Source organism: Rhynchophorus ferrugineus, unplaced genomic scaffold (genome assembly GCF_030347505.1).
Source record: "Rhynchophorus ferrugineus isolate W39M unplaced genomic scaffold, kcgeb_rfMv2 rfM7, whole genome shotgun sequence".
Lineage (NCBI taxonomy): Eukaryota > Metazoa > Arthropoda > Insecta > Coleoptera > Curculionidae > Rhynchophorus > Rhynchophorus ferrugineus.
Window position 1 is genome coordinate 12580272 of NW_027472586.1, and position 19019 is coordinate 12599290.

At 33.5% G+C, this 19019-nt stretch overlaps 1 protein-coding gene across 16 annotated transcripts in view; it reads left to right on the top strand.

The window, feature by feature from the left end:
• Nucleotides 1-19019, top strand: part of heph (polypyrimidine tract-binding protein 1 heph) — a 953472-nt gene that overhangs the window by 683064 nt on the left and 251389 nt on the right. For 2 of the 16 annotated variants that reach the window (XM_076409834.1, XM_076409837.1), the window contains one exon: nt 2792-2863. The exons of 12 other annotated variants lie outside the window; for them this stretch is intronic. The gene's annotated coding sequence lies outside the window, so the exon portion shown is untranslated. Of the gene's footprint in view, nt 1-2791; nt 2864-2988; nt 3180-3234; nt 3512-19019 lie in introns of those variants that run through there. 2 more of the 16 variants (XM_076409835.1, XM_076409836.1) reach the window with 2 other exon arrangements.

Below are 19019 nucleotides of genomic sequence, written 5' to 3' on the forward strand. Positions count from 1 at the left end.
AATGTGAAGGCTATTTGAAAGTTTCGAATTCTCGTAACGTTGCTGCCGTTCTGATAATTAAGCCACATTATTGGGTGACACACGACAGTGGCACTTTAATTGAACTAGAGGATTTTTATTTTTTTAATGTCCCTTATGTTTAATAAAAAATTAAAAAATGTAAATAAAAATTCGATGTACCTTTCTCCCAATATTCCATTATATTTTCAACGAATTAAAAAAAATAATCAAGTTAACAGACTAAAGGTTCTAAGTAAATATAGACTGTATTAATTGATTATTCTTAATGGTAACTAGATATTATACGTTGTCATTTTACTAATTACACTATATAATAGAAATCGTTAGGGTAATTATCAAAGATCACGTTCTATGCATATATAAACTGGCATTTTAAAAAATTCTAAAGCTCATTTATTCTTTAACGAAGCTTCAAAAGTGTAAACTGGTGATATAAAAATGTATTTATCTGTTTTTAAGCTTAACAATATAATATTTATCTTTCAAATATCGTCAGTATGCTTGTAACTTACTCATTAACGTATATAACTTGGATTTTCAATAGCAAGCACAAATCTTTATATTATTTTAACTTATAACGACCACAAAAATCATATAATTACATATAAATTAGAGATAAGAAAGAAGATATAATAACCGAAGATCAGAAATTAACAGAGGGATACAAGGAACACTTTTCATTTAGCAATTAATTTGTACACAGGGGTCGACATATGAAAAAATATGCTGTCCAGTGAGAAAAGAAAGTGAGAGTGCCGAATAGAGCAGAATGGCTTCTGAGATATTATTGAAAATATACAGCAGAATATAGGAAGAAAAATGAACCCCACAGGACTGAGAAATGGCACTCAGTGTGATATACATAAAACGGAGAAAAAAGGAAATGAAATAATTATAGAGGAATTACTCTGCTATGTACATCTATGAAAATATATGAATAAATTAAATCAAACCTAATACTAATGGAATCTTCGAGTATTCCATTCATAGATTTGGAAAGGCATTTGACAGGGATAATCTTGATTGGTTATATTAGAACCAAAGAAATTAAAACTGATAAGAGTAATTTAAAAAATGTGTTTCATAATAACTATAGATGAAATAATAAATAACTCATGAGATGAAAAGTCCCAAGCGTAACAAAGAAAACGCGTTTTTTGTTCAAAATTGAATATAGCAAAATAGAATATATGAACGTAAACTCAATCAAGAGCCACACAATCATTCCAGCACCCCTCTATTTTTACTTTTCGATCATTCAAAACGATTTTGTGGATTTTCTTGATGTTTTCTGTCATTTTGGACGTCCACTGTGTTCTGAGTTATCGGTGTCTCTACGACCACGTTTGAAATCAGCACACAAGGTTTTATTGTTGTTTCTAATGGAGCTGAGTCCTTATAGCGCTTTTGAAACTATTGCTTCGTTTGAAGGGTTTTTGTCCCAGCAAGTAGCAATGTAAAATTAACACGTGAAATTGTTTTTGATCCATTGTTTTAAAAATAACAGAACTAGTGTCATTCTTACCACAATAACTCACAAACTTATGAGTAGAATATCATGAGGTTTTAACAACTTTCTTTCGAAGGTCATTATTAGCAAAGCGCTGAATGCAATGTGTTAGGTCGTGCACTTTTCAGCCAATGTATTAAATATAAAAAAAAAGACACTTGTGGCACTTAGTAGTAAGAAAAATTATTTTAATTATACATTAATTCAATATATTAGAAAGAATATATTTAGAAATAGCAGCTGTGTAACATGTACTATATTATAAATAAGTAAAAATATTATTTAACGGCAATCCAATTGGGTTTAATCCATCTTGTCGGCTTGCAACTATAAATAACAGTAAGTTAACGGTTTAATATTTCTTTTTTGCAGAACTGATCGCAAACTATTCGGTTATGTCGTTAAAAAGGCCCGCCCAAAAACTGTTATCGCAATTAATCCAGCTGTAGTTTATTATAGCCTGCATGTATTCTATTAGATAGTAATTTTGAACGAATTTACATTCGTCTGTTGTAGGCTATAGAATGCTGGATTTCTTTCTTACAAGGTTTTCGAACGAATTAGTTTTAAATTCTTAAAGTGAAGGTTCTGTATACTTTTTTGTCTTCAATATTATTTAATCTTATCTCTAACCATATAGAGTACCTATTTGTATATAAAATAGGGACTGGGTTCTAAGATCGTACCAATATATGTCTTGTTATTGTCGTTATAAATTGAATTAATTGATTTTATGTTTTCTAATGTAATTATATTATGATAAAATCACGTTATTCAATCAAATAGTCACCCTTAACCTTATGAAGTATATCCCATTGAATTATTTAATATACAAGAAATCAGATATTTGATATTGGCTTTTTGTAATCTAACGATGATGGAAATTGATTCACACTTGTTACAGGATTTATTTTGATTAATAATTTTCTTTGTATTTTAAGAATATATGGTCATTCAGTAGCGAACAGCAATAAATGTACAATGAGTTTAGTTAAAAGCCCATTTTTTTCTGTCAGGTTGGCATTCGATTTTTGTCGAATATATACTGACCTCATTTTCTAGCGGTTCCCCATAGCTGGATTCCATATGACCAAATAGGCTTGAGTACTAACACATTTGGTAGAGTTTAAGTACAAGTTGTTTTAACCAAAAGTAAAATAAATAAAAGTGTATATTAAATATTACTTTATCTGTAAGAAATTGAATCATCATAATTATTATTACCGTCTGTTTATTTATAACGATTTCCTTTTGTTCCAGGTGAGTTTTAGCCACACAAACGTAGGGTTAATGGTTCGTCGACAAGAGGGTATATAAAAAAAACCAACTAAGGTAAGCGTACGAGCTTCAGCCATGCACATTAATTATTTAGCAACAATGTGACAGGCCGCTAACTACTTAGGGAAAGCCAACGAAATCCCATCGGAAAATGGGGGAAAACCTAATGTAGATGAATAGCTCTTTATTGTGCTTTCTGAATAATTTACTTGCAGGTAATGTAAGTTTGCTTTTAAATATTGATAGTAAGGCGGCAAAATCATAAATTATTCTATTAAGACAGTGAGTGGCCTGTTTTTTTTTCTCTCGATTAGGTGCTGCATATATATTCCTCCGATAGCGATTTGTTGGTTTTTGAAAAGGTTTTTAGGTAAAGTTCGACTGATTTTCTTGTTATGAAAAATTAATTTGTTTAATTTAATTAGTTCTTGTAGATTCATTATGAGGGCAGTTTAGTCCTATTTAGGTCTGAACAATTCATCGGAATAAGTGATACTCAAAGGATGATATATCTGGATGATGTGGCAGATGAAACTTCCACAAATCGCAATGTTTTGCATATCATCAAAGAAGAGTGTGTCGTCGGTTCATTATGGAAGATACCTTTCTGCAGCAATCCTACACAATACCATATCTTGTCAACTAATTTTTAACGTCTTCTATAATCGTAAGCTTTAAAAGTGAGTAGATTACATCTTATGAGTAACCGATTTTTAATGTCTGCTATCTTACTGGACTTTTTCAAAGATTTTATCAGCAACAACCAGAGCGTGGCCTATGTTTCACATCAATTTTCACACAGCAGATATTGATAAAACCCACAGTCTTCTTTCCATTGTTGTAATGATATTGAAACTTATACAACATATTTTCATTAATTTTCTTCAGTTTTAAAACATTTTCCAGCCACTACATGAATTTCTATGAGTTAATTTTCATAGTATCATCAGCAATTAATAGCTAAAGTTTGGATATAATGAACACAATATAGACAATGCAAATCCAGTTAGTTGCAAATACAAATCAACTGGTTATTTATTAAAAACTGCGTTTTTTAGGCCTTTATACATTTAGTTCTGTTGAAAAGTGGTTAACATGACTTATTGAATAAAGAAAGGGAAAACAATATGGAACTTTGTGTGAAAAAAGTCGGATATTCTCAACACAAATATTTTATTAGATGCTTTCTTGTATTTTCATCAGCTGTATCTATTAGTGAAAATGTAAACGAAGTTTCAATGTATGAAACGATTAAAATAGCATTTTCGACATTCTTTACTGTTTTTTTTATTTAAAAAAATATACTGGAAAAGCCTATAGAATACTTTTAGAAACTTATGGTATTGCCTCTCCTAGGTATCCCAATGGTCGGTTTTGGTTTCAATGTTTTGAATCTGGTGATTTCGATGTCAAGGGCAAAGAATAGTCTAGAGGACTAAAAAAGTTCGAATGAATTACGGGACTTTTAGACGAAAACCCAGTTCAGACCCTCGAAGAACCTTCAGATAGCTCCACCAGTTGATGAATCAAACCTTTCTAGATATTTATATACAATGGAATTGGACCAAAAGAAGAAAAACTAGCTACCGGACGAATTGTCTTGTCTTGTGACTGACGATGAAAACTCGATCTACCTAATCCCTGTCACGGGTCCTTCATCCCTATCATCTTTCAGGTAATGACAGATTACTGCTCTAAAGAACAATATATCTTTTGAGGCTATCGACGAATAGACCCATTTTTTGGTCTCTAAGAAGTCAAGCGCTTCTCACACAGGTCACAGTTCATGAGCCATATACCGGAAGCAGTAATCCGAAGGAACATAGTCCGGAAAATACGGCGGGTAGGATAGCAGTTCCTATTTTAATGTTTTCAAGTATGTTTTGAGCGGTTGTGATAGTGAAGAATAACATTGCTTATAATAAATTACAATAAATACGTACGTATTCCGTTCGTTTTCGCATACTGCTCTTTTGCATGGCATTTAGTCGGTGTCAGAATCGCCACTTTTAAAACGTTGAAACCAGTATTTGCAGGTTGAAATCCATGTAGCATGGTTGCCACAAGCTTCACACAGCATTCGATGACCTTCAACCGCCTTTTTATTCAAACTCAAGTGAAAAAATTCGAACGAAATGACACATACTGAAAATCCGAAGCTTGAAGCGGTTACAAATGTATCCGATATGATTAGTACAGAGTTAGGTGTTGTACAATTAAAACATTTGAAACATATCGCAAGATATGATAACCCCGAGGTTAAGAAAGTATTCTCTCAAAAGAAAAACGATTGTTTTTCCGCCACTTCGTCCCAGACGCGACAGCGAAACAGAATCAAGAAGTTTCCCGACCGTAGTATTTTCCGAATCTCGACGAAACAACAATTTTCCGAAACCGCAACGCCGGCCTCTCCTGCGACGGTTGTTTCTTTTTTTTCTTTCCCTTTTCTACAGCTTTTTTCTTATGGACGCTAGTCCTGTTGAATAAAACGGCGGCTTTTATATTTTTCACCGGCGTCTGTTTGTTTTCCGACTTGAGAATACAAAAGGGGAAGCCCGACTACACAGTTTTCCGATTAAGGTCATGAGGTTCTCTCTCAGTTAAAGTGTCGGTTAACGATACATTATTCAAATACGAAAATTTTTACGGAATCGTATGCGATTTTGATATGTATGGGGACGGAACTTTTCCGCGCCTTCCTCTGCTGCAATAAGTTTGGTGAAAAAGTAATTTCGGTCTGTAAATTCGCATATACAATCTGTCCAAAATAGCGGGAGCTCGCGTTATCTATATTTGTGACTGCAAAACGTCGCAATGTTACCGAATCAACCCTGAGTTTTAGTTCATTTTGGCTTTGGTTCTAACAAAATTCTAATCTAGATAAACTAATTAAACAAATATACTGTTATCAAATATTATTTATTTTAATGTTATAGTATATGTAATGCATATATCTACAACGACTTGAAACTACAATTAATTGTACAGATTTAATAGTTTGTAGGTTAGATTTGTGTTTTATGATATTTACATTGAACTCTTCTCGATACCACCTATGATGTAGGTACCCCTGGAGTATTTTACGTTTATTAGAGAACATATTTACCTTTTAAGCTTAGTTTATGTTTCCTTAGGTACAGTGTTTCCTTGTAAAATCTAAAATATATCCATATTTCTTGTTGGTTTATTATGTTACTACCTGTAAACATCTTTCTTGATAAAACTGTGTTTACTCACTGCGTTCTCCCTAATGTATTTGCCATATCCGCAAAATAGTTAGTATTCTTTCTCTCCTCTCACTTTTTAACCGAATGCTCACGTATATTTTGAGCAGTTATACAAATTTTTTTTATTAATCTCTTGGAACGTCAACAATCTGCCCGTGGGCAATAAGTATTATTTCTGTTATATAATATAACCATTCTAACATGTAGAAGATCACCTCAGTAAATTATTTGCTGTACAATTTATAATCTAAATCTTATTCTCTATAGTATTCTAACTTATTTTAAAGTCTATCCTAACTTATTCTAATGACTATTCTAACTTATTCTAGAAATTATCAAATTTCACTCTATGTGTCTATTAACCAGTTCGTATGGTAGTTTGCGTTTGAGCCTACGCACTTCACTGTCATCACGCACATTTAACTGTTTGGCGAGTGCATTAGGATGCACTAATAGTCTTTCAGAGTACTTCGCACTACGACTTCGAATCGCACTCGTTATGGGTTCTATGGGGATATCACGTTGAATCAGTTTGTTGGGCATCGACGATGACTCGCAACACTTTATTCTGGAATTACACACATAACCGTGTACAAAAATCTTTCACACTCTATAATACAATTTTTTAAATTTATCCTATATTAATTATATACTCACCTTTAGTTGTTTCCACTTTCATCACCCTGTCTTGGAAATCGTCAGCATTGATTCATGATATCATGTTCAGAAGTCAGTCATTGACCCCATTGAAAAAGCCTGTGTTGCATAACGTGAACATTCGATAAAATCCAGCCAAGGGTGCGCACGAAGAACGGAAGTACAGACGAGAGGAGGATGGGTTGGAAAGTTATTAATTTACTCATTACGAAAGATAGGGCGTCTCGCTTGCTGAAATATCCACCTGTTTGCATCGGTAGTCGGTATAAATTACTTATGGAAGACGATATTTCGATTTTAGTTTTGGTCCGTGCACAGTTGCACATAAGAGGATATTGATTCCGATGTATTTTTAGAAAACAATTAACCTATATCATGGATTGTTTTTTACCATTATAATAATATTTGTCAGTTTTTATGTCTCTTTTTGTATCTTTGATATATCTATAACTAACAGGTGGGTCAAAATTCCCGTTAACATTTTGATTGCGTGCCATCTTGGTTGTGATGTTTTGCACAGTAGACGTCTAAATTTTATTATGGATAAATATACGCCACAAAACGAGCAGAAATAGTGATAATATCTACTGAAAATAATCGTTCCATTATTACCACTCAGCAGAAATTGCGTCAAAAATATCCTATTCGTCCACTGCCTCACAAAACCACAATTTTTCGTTTACATGCGAATTTTCGACAGTACGGTACGACAGCAGGCAGGACTCGTTCTGGAAGGCAACGGATGTCACGTAACGCTGAAAATGTAGCTCTGCTGCGCGGTAGTATTGCAGAGTCTCCAGAAACATCAATTCGGAGACGTGGTTCCTAGTTACGCATTTCTGCACGCAGTATAAGGCGAATTTTGAAAATGTTCCAGTACAAAATTCAATTAATCCAAAAATTGCTACCGAGAGAATCTGATTTTTCGTCTAAATTGATAATGAGCGAATGGGGAACACAGAATCCTCAATTAATTCATGAAACATCATTACTTCCACTAAAAACAACTGTACGGTTGGTATTCATGCTGAAAACATCATTGGTCCCTATTTTTTTGAAAATGGCCAAGGTGTTGCGGTTATGGTTACTGCTGAACAGTACCAATACATGATTCAAAATTTTCTTGTGCCTGAAATGGAAGAGCAAGGACTAGAGGACATATGATTTCAACAAGATAGGGCCACAGTACACACAGCTCGTTCAACAATTTAATTATTGAATGATCTTCTTCCACGAAGACTAATTTCGCGAGGTGGCGAATTAACATGGCCAGCCAGATCTCCAGATTTAACAGCACCAGACTTTTTCTTACTGGGTTTTTTAAAATCAATTTTGTCACGTAATTGAAGAAATTCAGCCACAGAAGTTGCAGGATGTCATGGAAAATGCCTTAAAAAGAGCCTAAAGTTGCATGGCGAACCACGGTGACCATTTAGCCGATATAATTTTTCTATCATAACGAAAAAAAACTAAATGTAAAGACCAAATAAACTTTTTATGAAAACCACACTTTATCTTTTATTTGAGCAAAGTTAAATATGTTCAAAATGGTAGCGGGACTTTTGCCACAAGTTGTACATTCTTTTACAGAGCCTTTCTTATATTATATATAATTAAACATAGCTAATTTCACATAACAAGTGATTAAAAAATAACAATCCCACTTTCTATTTATTTCGCATTTCGTTATGCATGGGATAATTGGAATTATTTCAATACCGATATTCACTCATTAAATAGCTCTCTAATTAGCCAATAAATAATTAACTCAACAATGCTACATTTGCGATATATTAATATAAATTCAGAAATGGTGCTTATTTCGTTCTATTTGCTCGACTGGATTATGATTTTAGTGGAGATATAAATGTATATTATTAAAATATATTAATAACAAAATTGATCCAAATTACTTCTAACATATAAAATTTTCTATATTCAAGCTCTTAATTTTTATACATTAGGTTCACAGATGTGTCCTGATTAATTCGTACAATACATAGTAATGCAAATCATTTCCTATATTTTTCCATCTTTCTGAAGACGTGTCCAAGTGTTGTCATACAAGAAGATGAAGTGTGAAGTATTGGGATTAAAAAATGGAGATTCCAAAAGTGAATTTTGATTTTTACTTCAAAAAAAAATTCTTCCAAAAGGTCAAGCCGTGTCAAAATCACTTCTTTTAGGGTTTTGGTTACTTACACTTACACTTGCACTTAATTGCACTTATATTTGACTATGTTTTTATCAAAAATGCAAAATTTTTGCTTTTGCCGTCGACCTGGTCTACAGTATATTCACTATATTTAAATTTTTAAATAAACATTTTCATTTTTAGTTATCATAAATATGGGAATTTAGTTATTATTTGCAGCTTGAAGAATAAACAGTTATCAGTATCTAAGGACAGAACGATTGTGGTTGATAGCGGTGTGGTGTTGATAGTTAGTTATCGCTTATTAGTTCACTATCATGAACTTCCACAAGAAGACAACGTTAAATATCTGGAAATACATGTCGATGGACGTTTGACATGGAGAAAAACATATAGTGACAAAATGTAAACATTTTGGTTTGGTTAAACTAAACCAAATGTACTGGCTGATAGGGCGTAAATCTAATTTATCATTAGATAACAAGGTTTTACTGTATAAGTCAATACTTAGGCCCATTTGGATCTATAGTATCGAATCTAATCTACCGAATAGGGGTATTATCAGAGGTTCCAGAATAAAGTGTTGCGAGTCATCGTTGATGTCCCATATTACGCGTCCAACAAATTGATTCAGCGCGATATCCCCTTAGAACCTATAATGAGTGTAATTCGAAGTGTTATTGCGAAGTACTCTGAAAGACTATTAGTGCATCCCAATGCACTCGCCAAACAGTTAAATGTGCGCAATGATAGCGAAGTGCGGAGGTTCAAACGCAAACTACCATACCACCCGATTAATAGGCACATAGACTGAGATTTAATCTCTAGAATAAATTAAAATAATTTTTAGAATAATTTAGGATATACTTTAAAATAAGTTAGAATAGTATCTAGAATAAGATTGAGATTATAATTTATACAGCAGATCATTTACTGAAGTGACCTTCTACATGTCAGGATGGTTATATTATATAACGGAAATCATATAATAATACTTAATCCACACGGACAGATTGTTGACGTTCAAGGAGATTAATAAAAAAATATTTAGCATCAATGAAGTCTACTGGAAATGAATTTAAGGAAATAAAAATAGAGTATAAGACAAACACAAACCCGGAGGAAGTTTTCAATGTTGCATGACTTCCTGCTTGCTCCACGATTATCCCAAGCTGATATATAATTTACCTCGATATACACTATATGTCGAGACGACTAACCAGAGCAAAGTCTTTACCATGCATAATGTACTCACGCATACCACTAGAATTCCCATCTCGGAAAGTTCCTCGCCCATTCCGCACTACTGAAACAGCTGCCACTCTATTATACACTAATAAATTATTAAATTCCCTAAGTAGGTGGCAGAGAATTTTAAGATCTCTCGACTTCATCGGGGGTAAAGATTATGGTGCATCGAAATTAACTTCAACCACTTCGGAGGCTTTTGCATTACGGTACTGTTTATTTGTTCATTCAGGGAGTAATAGGTTGAATAAATATAATAGAATCGAAAAGAAGTGTTATACAACTCCAACTCTTATCTTAAATATATACAAATTATGAATATAAAGTCCATGTGTAGTTAGTAGTTAGTTTATTGTATATAAAAGACAGTTTTACATTTGTTATTGACTTATTTAATCCATATGAAGACTTTACGGAACCGAAGACTTTCCGACGTTATTTTGAAGCAACTTGCCACCAAATCCCAACACTTTTAAGAAATTATGTTAACGCTGTTCTGTTATATCCCAATCATCAGTTTTGAACACAATGAAGTTGAAGACTTCCTGGACACGAGCTCGACTTAATCTCTCTAAGAACTTTCAGGCGGCTTAGTAGTAGCTGAAAATCGTGACTTCATTACTTTCCAGTTAAAAAAGAATAGTTTTTTTTTGTATCTCTGGCATTGTGACTGGCTCTGAAATGTCGATTCACTAAAAGCGATCCACATTGAAATCGAAGGATGTCGGGATCAGCAAGGTGTAGTATATTACAAACTACTACAACTGGTTAAAATTTTTACTGCATTATTTATCGACGTCAGCTGAACAAATTTAGTGACGTATTATTGCAAAAAAACTAGCAATAGCAATAGCTGTTTTCCATTTTTAAATGATGAAAGTGATATTAAAGTGAACACAATAAATGATAAATGATGATACACCGAATTTAACTTCAACCACTTCAGAGGTTTTTGCGTTACACTACGGTTTCTTTGTTCATTTGTCTACATAAATAACGGTTTTACATTTGTTATTGACTTATTTAGTCTATATAAAGACTTTACGGAATAGAAGACTTTTCGACATTATTTGATTAGAAGTAACTTGCTACCAAAACCCCACACTTTTAAAAAATTATGTTAACGCTGTTCTATTGTATCCCAATTATCGGTTTTGAACACAATAAATTTCAAGGCTTGCTGGATACAAGCTCAACTTAATCTCTCTAAGAATCAGGCAGCTTAGTAGTAGCTGAATATCGTGACTTCGTTGCTTGCCAGTCAAGAATGAAGGGTTTTTGTATTTCGATTTACTAAAAGTTCTCGATTCACTAAAAGCGATCCACATTAAAACTGAAGGAAGTTAGGATCAGCAAGGTATAGTGTACATACAGAAACTACTAAAACTGGATGAAATTTTTACTGCCGATATTTATCGACGTCAGCTGAACAAATTCAATAACCTATTATTGCAAAAAAACTAGCAATAGCAATAGCTGTTTTTCATTTTCAAATGATGAAAGTACAAATTAAAATCTGAATATGGATGAAGTAATGAAAATATAGAGAAAAATTAAAGAAATTTATCAAGTAATTTACACTAATCGGACAAATAGAATATATTATGAATTCTCGATAGTAATTTGTTAATTATTTTATTTTATTTTTAAATAATTTTTGGTGTAATAAAGCTATAGTAACATGATATTTTGTACTCTTTAACTATTGTAATTAAGTTGTTTTAATAAATTGTGAAAAATACTTATTAAGGTGATAAATAAACTAAATTATTTTAAATAGATTTCAGTTGATATTGACTAAACATGTGACATTGTTTCTGTCACTGAATTACTTCAAGTTAGTTATGACCAAACAAGAAGCAGAGCAGCACTATTTTCCAAGCATTTACTCATCACATCTACGGTGCAATATACTTGTGGCATGATTTTCTCGGAACCCAATTTGGTGCCTGCGCATTATGATATTTACGGTCTCGTTCGTTCTGTTTAGAGGTATTTATTCATTAAGTAGCCAATTACTGGTAAAAGGCTTGTAGGTCTATACGAGATCCTTTCTTGTGGTGACTTGCCTGTTTTAAACCTGCGTAATGCCACTACGACTTGGGCAATTGTCTTAGGAAATATTTGAGCCTAAAGTAGGTATTGAAGATTTTGACTAGGTTGTATGGTTGATGTTTCAAAAAGGTTTTATGTCGACAATATCCTGACCTGATGCTTTTCCTTCCTAGAGATATATTTTTTCTCCTAGAACCTCTTTAGGATTTACACTTTTGAATGGTAGGTACCTGTGCAAAAGTGGATGAAGGTTCTCATTTATTTCGGATGTGTATTCCTGGTCGAACTCCGAGAATAGTTGAAATTCATCCTATGCTGTCCGTAATGTTTTATATTTTGTATATTTGAGTTTGTGCTTTTTTTAAGGTTTTAGTTGCTTTCCACAGCGAAATATTCGTATATGTTGTGAGTGATATTGTTGACAATGAGTTCCGGAGAGTGTTGTTTCTGAACATTCTTATGATGCTCGATTCTTATGAATATATCTTAAATAAAGGAAATGTAGTAACACTTTAATTTATATATTATGACTATTCTAAGCGTATTTAATGAAATATGTAACTTTTATTAATTAATTATTACATTGTTACTAGTCGCTTCCAATTAACCTACAATTTGTCTTTATGATATCTTAAATCTAAGTATATACCTAGGAGGACCCATCGGCTCTATCTCTCGAAATAATGTTTATACATGTCACTGCTGTATTTTTTATTATATGCACCTCACTACACAACACTACAAAAAATCAGATGATTTGATTTTATTGATGCTGTGTCCTGCTCTGGTGGTATCCAAAAGTTGCAATACTTCAATATTCTCATGAGAATGGGGTCTTTCCTCAGGCCCCCTTGCAATTCTCTTGATTTCTTGACTGAGTGTGGGTATCTGAAGGTCCCGATGTAGGTCAGTCCTATAGTATTTGGGTGCGTCCACAATACTTCTCAAGACTTTGTTCTGAAAAATTTGTTTGTTGTTTATGTTACACTTTGCAAAACATCTCCATAATAGAACTCCATATGTCTATATAGGTTTCAGTATTTGCTTATATAATAACAGTTTATTATGTACTGATAATTGTTATATGTTTATTTCAGTGAAGTTTTGCATCAGGATTCATTTCGAGATATTTAGCGTTGTTGCTAGATAGAATGACAGTATTATTTAATGCTATTGGTGCTTGTACGGTCTAGTTGTAGTTGAACTGCACATGCCCATATAGGTTTCAGTATTTGCTTATATAATAGCAATTTATTATGTACTGATAATTGTGATTTTCTTCCAATTAGCCAGTACATTTTCCTATATTTGAATTCCAGTTCTTTTCTTTTCTTTTTTATATGTTCCTTCCAGCGAAGTTATGCATCAAGTTTCATTCCGAGATATTTAGCGTTATTGCCATATGGAATGATAATATTATTTAACGTTATTGGTGCCTGTACAGTCTGACTGTACATACAGATTTACTTTCATTAATTCTTATTTTCCAAGCTTGTGTCGAATTATTCATATTGTCACTTGCCTGTTGTAATTTTCGTGTGGCTTCTTCACTATTGTCTCCGACAGCTATAATCGGAGTACCATCAGCAAATAAAGCCATCATAATATTATTCATTTGTGATATATTACAAATGTATAGTAGTTAAAGCATTGGCCCCAGTACACTTCCTTGTGGTATTCCTACTTTAGCTTCTTTATTGTAGACTAAGGCTCTTCTTGTTTAACTCTAAGCATTCGGGCTGTAGTGTACGATTTTAGTAGTTCGGTGTGTTGTTTTGGTAACATTTTCTGTAGTTTATGAACAAGGCCTTCATGCCAAACCTTATCGAAGGCTTGTGGTACATCTAAGAACATGGCTGAGCATAATTTTTTACTTTCGCAGAGTTTTTCAATAACATCTGTTGATCTGTGGACCTGGTCGATTATTGAATTGTTTCTAATAAACCCAAATTTTGTGTTTCTATGAGGAAAATATTTAATGATTCATACGAAATGACTATAAGGCTCTTCAAATCTTCAAAATTTATTAAGTTAAGGAAAAGTAGTAACACATTAATTTACAGATAAAGATTGTACTAAGCGTATTTAATAAAATATGTAATAACAAAATATAGACAGTCATTATATATCTTACAAAAATGACATAATTAACTTGTGATCATTAGTAAATAGCAAATATTTGGAATGAATACGTGTATTCGAAATTCCTTGACAGACTTATTGAAGAACCTAGAATTTATTTTTTTTATTTCATATCAAATTTTGTGTTTCTATGAGGAAAATACTTAATGATTCATCCGAACCGACTCGGATATATATACGTACAGATCAGGAAAATCGCGTTACGACCCGATCGAAGCATTACAGAGTGGAACAAAAACCGAACTACCCTTCTCCATAATTAATTCGCAGAAACTGCCGACGCAGACAGGTGGATATTTCACTAGGCGAGGGCGCCTGCATCTTCCGTAATGAACAAATTAATAACTTTCCAGTTCTCCTTCTTCCTTCTTACTTCCTTCCTCGCAGCACTAACCTCCGCCACCCCGCGCGCCCCCTTCCATCTCCTAGCCCGCGCGCTAGGTTTCCTCCTCCCCACTTTCTTTCCGCGTCTGAATTATTAGGCAGGAAGCGATACAGCGAAACGTAATATCCGGATCCAGACGATGAAAATGAAATAAATATCGCGAACGATAGCCGAGGTATTTCCACCTTTTCGTCGGGGAAAGTCAAGGTGAGTCGGGCGTCCAAACCGCCTAAATACATTGAATACGGCCGGTTTTATATTAAAACGTAGCGGACCACGAAAATTATTAATTTAAACGCGATGGGGGTCGGGGGAGACCTCCTGGTTTTGTGTAAATAGAATTTTTCATCATGTATTCCTCCATAGGTTGTTATGTAATTATTACTTGTAATTTTGGTGGTGAGAGGAAGAGATAGCGAGAAAGAACTTGTCCTTTAATCTGCTTGGATGTAATAATTTTTCGTTCAGAATTTAATATAAGGACTGAGTAGCAATAATTGAGACATTTTTTTGGTGTTTTTATGTTTTGTCGATTTCAGAAATGAATAAAGGAACTTTGTGTGGCGTCATTTAATTAGTTTTTAGGGTAAATGATGTGGCTCGGTGAATGGAGGTAAAACGAAATGAAACGGTGGTGTTTACATTATGTGACCGTTATTTATTGGCTATATAAAAATGTGAAAAATACAAATGATAAAACGTATGGCAGCGGTGTTACCTGGAGACGAGGTTTGGGCCTGCCTCAAGCCTCAAGGTCGCTACAACTTCAATTTTTTAAAATTTTTATTATGATATTCTGATATACTTGTATTATGTTTATATTAGTTCTCACTCTCTAGTTTATAAGTGATTTTCAAGGGTCGATATGGGCTTTAGTATATATTGCCACAGCAGCAACTTATTATGTCCGGATAACGTAGATTTTCTTCCAAGCAACCAATACATTTTTGGTATTTTAATTAAAGTTATTTTGTTTTACTATAAATGATGCTTGTAGTCTACCACTACACTTTTTTGGGATTCTAAAGGAATTTTGTTCGCGAATTACCTCCAAATTGGTAATGCAATGAGCTCGTTAACCACCGTAACTTTCTGGATAAATTTTATGCAATGAGAAAATGTTTTCTCTTACCGGTTACCAGTTTTTTTCTCTTATTAAGCGGGACTAAGAGCAGTTTTGTTTAAATAGCACCATAGAATATAATAATTTCAGAAAAATTTAAATATTGGAATAAAATTTAGCCGATAGTGTCCTAGTACGAATTTATTGAACTATCTAGACAGCGAAGTCAGTTATTCTTATCCACTGAATAATATCATTATATCTTATATAGTTTTGGTTTTAAACATTACTTTATAAATAAATACGATTTTTTTTTCGAAAAAAAATGCAATATCTACAGAAATTTTAGCTCGAAATCTTCCAAGAAACTACAATAAATAGTTTCTCGTCGGAGTATCTTGTCTTTTAAAGAATATTAATAATTCATGCCGCTTTATGTCGAGACATTTTCATTTGTTTAGAACGCGGAAGAGGAAAATGTAAAATATTCTAAGTTTTCTGATTTTATCTTGCCTTAGTGAAATAGAGAACTCGAGAAAAAAACAAGGCGTAAAAGTTATTACAAATTTACGGTACGGCTTCTTTAAGAATCTTGAAATAAATTTAATCTTAATACATCAAGATTAGTATATTTTCCCAAATGTTGTCCCATTATTATGCTAATTGGCTTGGTTGGCGCAGTGATCAAGGTTCGAATTCTGTTGGGACATGGTCAAAAATTTATGTTTGCGATTATTTATATCTGCGATTGTCCAAAACGCAATAATACAAAATATGATAAGGAAAACGATCCCAGTCACGCCAGTAACCAGGCTGGGTAAGACCGGATGTCTTCTGGGGTGATCTCTAAGTTGGTCACTCCTCGATCGTCAGATAAGCCCTAGTTGGTAAAATAGAAGACTCTAAAATGTATCAACAAAAAATATTATGCTAATTCAAGATGTTTTACTATATTTTGTCATTAAGACAAATTAACTTGATTTTTAAATTGTGCTTGTGTTGAAGCGCTCCGATAATTCTGTTCTTGAAGGTATCGGAAATAGAATATAATCTTCACTAGGACAAATTCCATGACCATACAGTAATCTTCACTAATTCTAATTCATACTTTACTCGCGAATTTAGTGAGTGCTAATTGCACTTGTTATAAAATAATAATTAATTATTGAAGGCTTCTTTTTGATGAATCTATGAAAAAATCCTGACTTTCTGGAAGTTAATCAAAGAAAAATGGATTACTGTGGCTTTGATGTATTAGTATAACAAAATATTTGCACTCCTTAAGCCTAAATTTTTATGAACTGACAAAGACACCTCTTTGCTCTTCAAGTTGGGTCAAGTTGGGAGTATCTACTGACTAACTACTGCAGTTCTTTGATTATGATTCTAATTTGCTGTGATTTTTATTGATATTGATAACTATTCGAAAATACTTGAATTGCCATGGTACATGGTCTGAAAAGTCACGGCCGTAACAGAGAAAACACGTTTTTTAATCAAAATTGGCTTTATTCATCAACGTAATCTCCATCAAGAGCCACATAATCATTCCACCGCCTTACCACTTTTGTGGAATCACTTAAATTTTTCCTCAAAATAGGCCTGTCAACTGTTGCTGTCCACTCAGATGACGACGTTTTTAATTTCGGAGTGAAGTGTGACATATCGACACAAACATTCCAGTTTGTTACGTTTAGACATGGCCAAACACTGCTCATAATCATCAACACGTTCTGGTTTTTTTGTCATCAACAACAAATGCTCAAGCAATATAAAAGCAACACGTTCTTTTAATATCTGTATGATGTTAACTAACTCATAACAACTTCACTTTTCGATTATTCAAAACGATTTTGCGGATTTTTTGAGTATTCTTGTATTGCTACCTCATTTGGACGTCTACTGTATAACTACTGTAAACACTATGCAAGCCATTACTCTGCTTGAACGTTATTTTCTCCATCAAGAAGTAGTGTAAAATTAAAGCACAAAATTGTTTTTGATCCATTGTTTTGAAACTGACAAAAGTAATGTCACTATTAACATAAACTTCTCACTCACAAACTTATGAGTAGAATATCATGAAAATTTAACAGCTTTCTTTTGAAAGTTAGTACTAACTAAAAAAGCGATGAATGCAATAAAACTAGCGCCATATATGTGTTAGAATTGTCTATGTATTCCAAGATTCACGTTTAAGTGTTTAGCTTGATTGAAATTAACATAAAGTACACCATAACCGTATTAGATCAAATCCCACAGGATCGAATGCCCTCGCATGAGCAATCGGTCACGCAGACAACGCTCACCGCAGAACTACAAAGTCCAATTTCCATTTTTCCAAACTGGAACGGGGGAGAGACAAACAATCGCCCATTTGTTTGTCCCTGCCGCGTCCTCTGCGGCGCAGCGACCGAAGACGGAGAGAGAACGCGGTTCCCCGAGGAAGGTCGAAACTTTTAAGTTCCGAAATGGTCTTTACCTTTTTTTAACACGTCTCCTTATTTTCGGTATTCAATTCTTCGAGGGAAAACTGTCCGACTACGTCTGGGGCGCTCTCGTACGAGATGCGAACGAGCAATTCCACGCGATTTCCAATTTGTCTTCGGCACCAACGACGACGCCGAGAATAAAGCTGGATGGGGTGGCAGGGCGGGAGGAGGATGGTGTAGCGTGGCGCGGAGGGGACGCCGGAGCAGGAATAGGGTGAGAATTGGAGAGACGGAATCGATTGTTTTTGAGGTTGTTCGTCGTAAGCGGCAATTCGGCTCGAGATTGAGTCTTGGACCCGCTGTAAATTCTTTTTAGGATAATGTCGTTGAGGAATCAATCGACCTACAAAATAGCTCCGTAACAGAATTTGAATATCTTATTTACTATATCGTTCTTTTTTCAATGGATTATGTAATATAGGAAGTTGCCCTCCTATAGGGTGTACAAATAAGTTTTGATGAATATTTTGGTAATTTTAAAGCTTTGTCCAGAGAGATTGTGCATTTTTTTAAATTATTACCCTTAGTATTTCTAAAATCTCTTTGACATGACATGATATGACAATCACTTCATTAAGTGATCTCCTGTATAAAATATTATGTTAATTAGTCTTATTCCAAATGTTATTCAAAATTATATATATATATATATATATATATATATATATATATATATATATATATATATATGTAATTATCTAATGATAATTTGGATTTGCGCCCGATAACCCAATACATTTCTTTTAGTTCAAGTTGTTTTCGTTTAGCCAGTATATACTTCCAAGT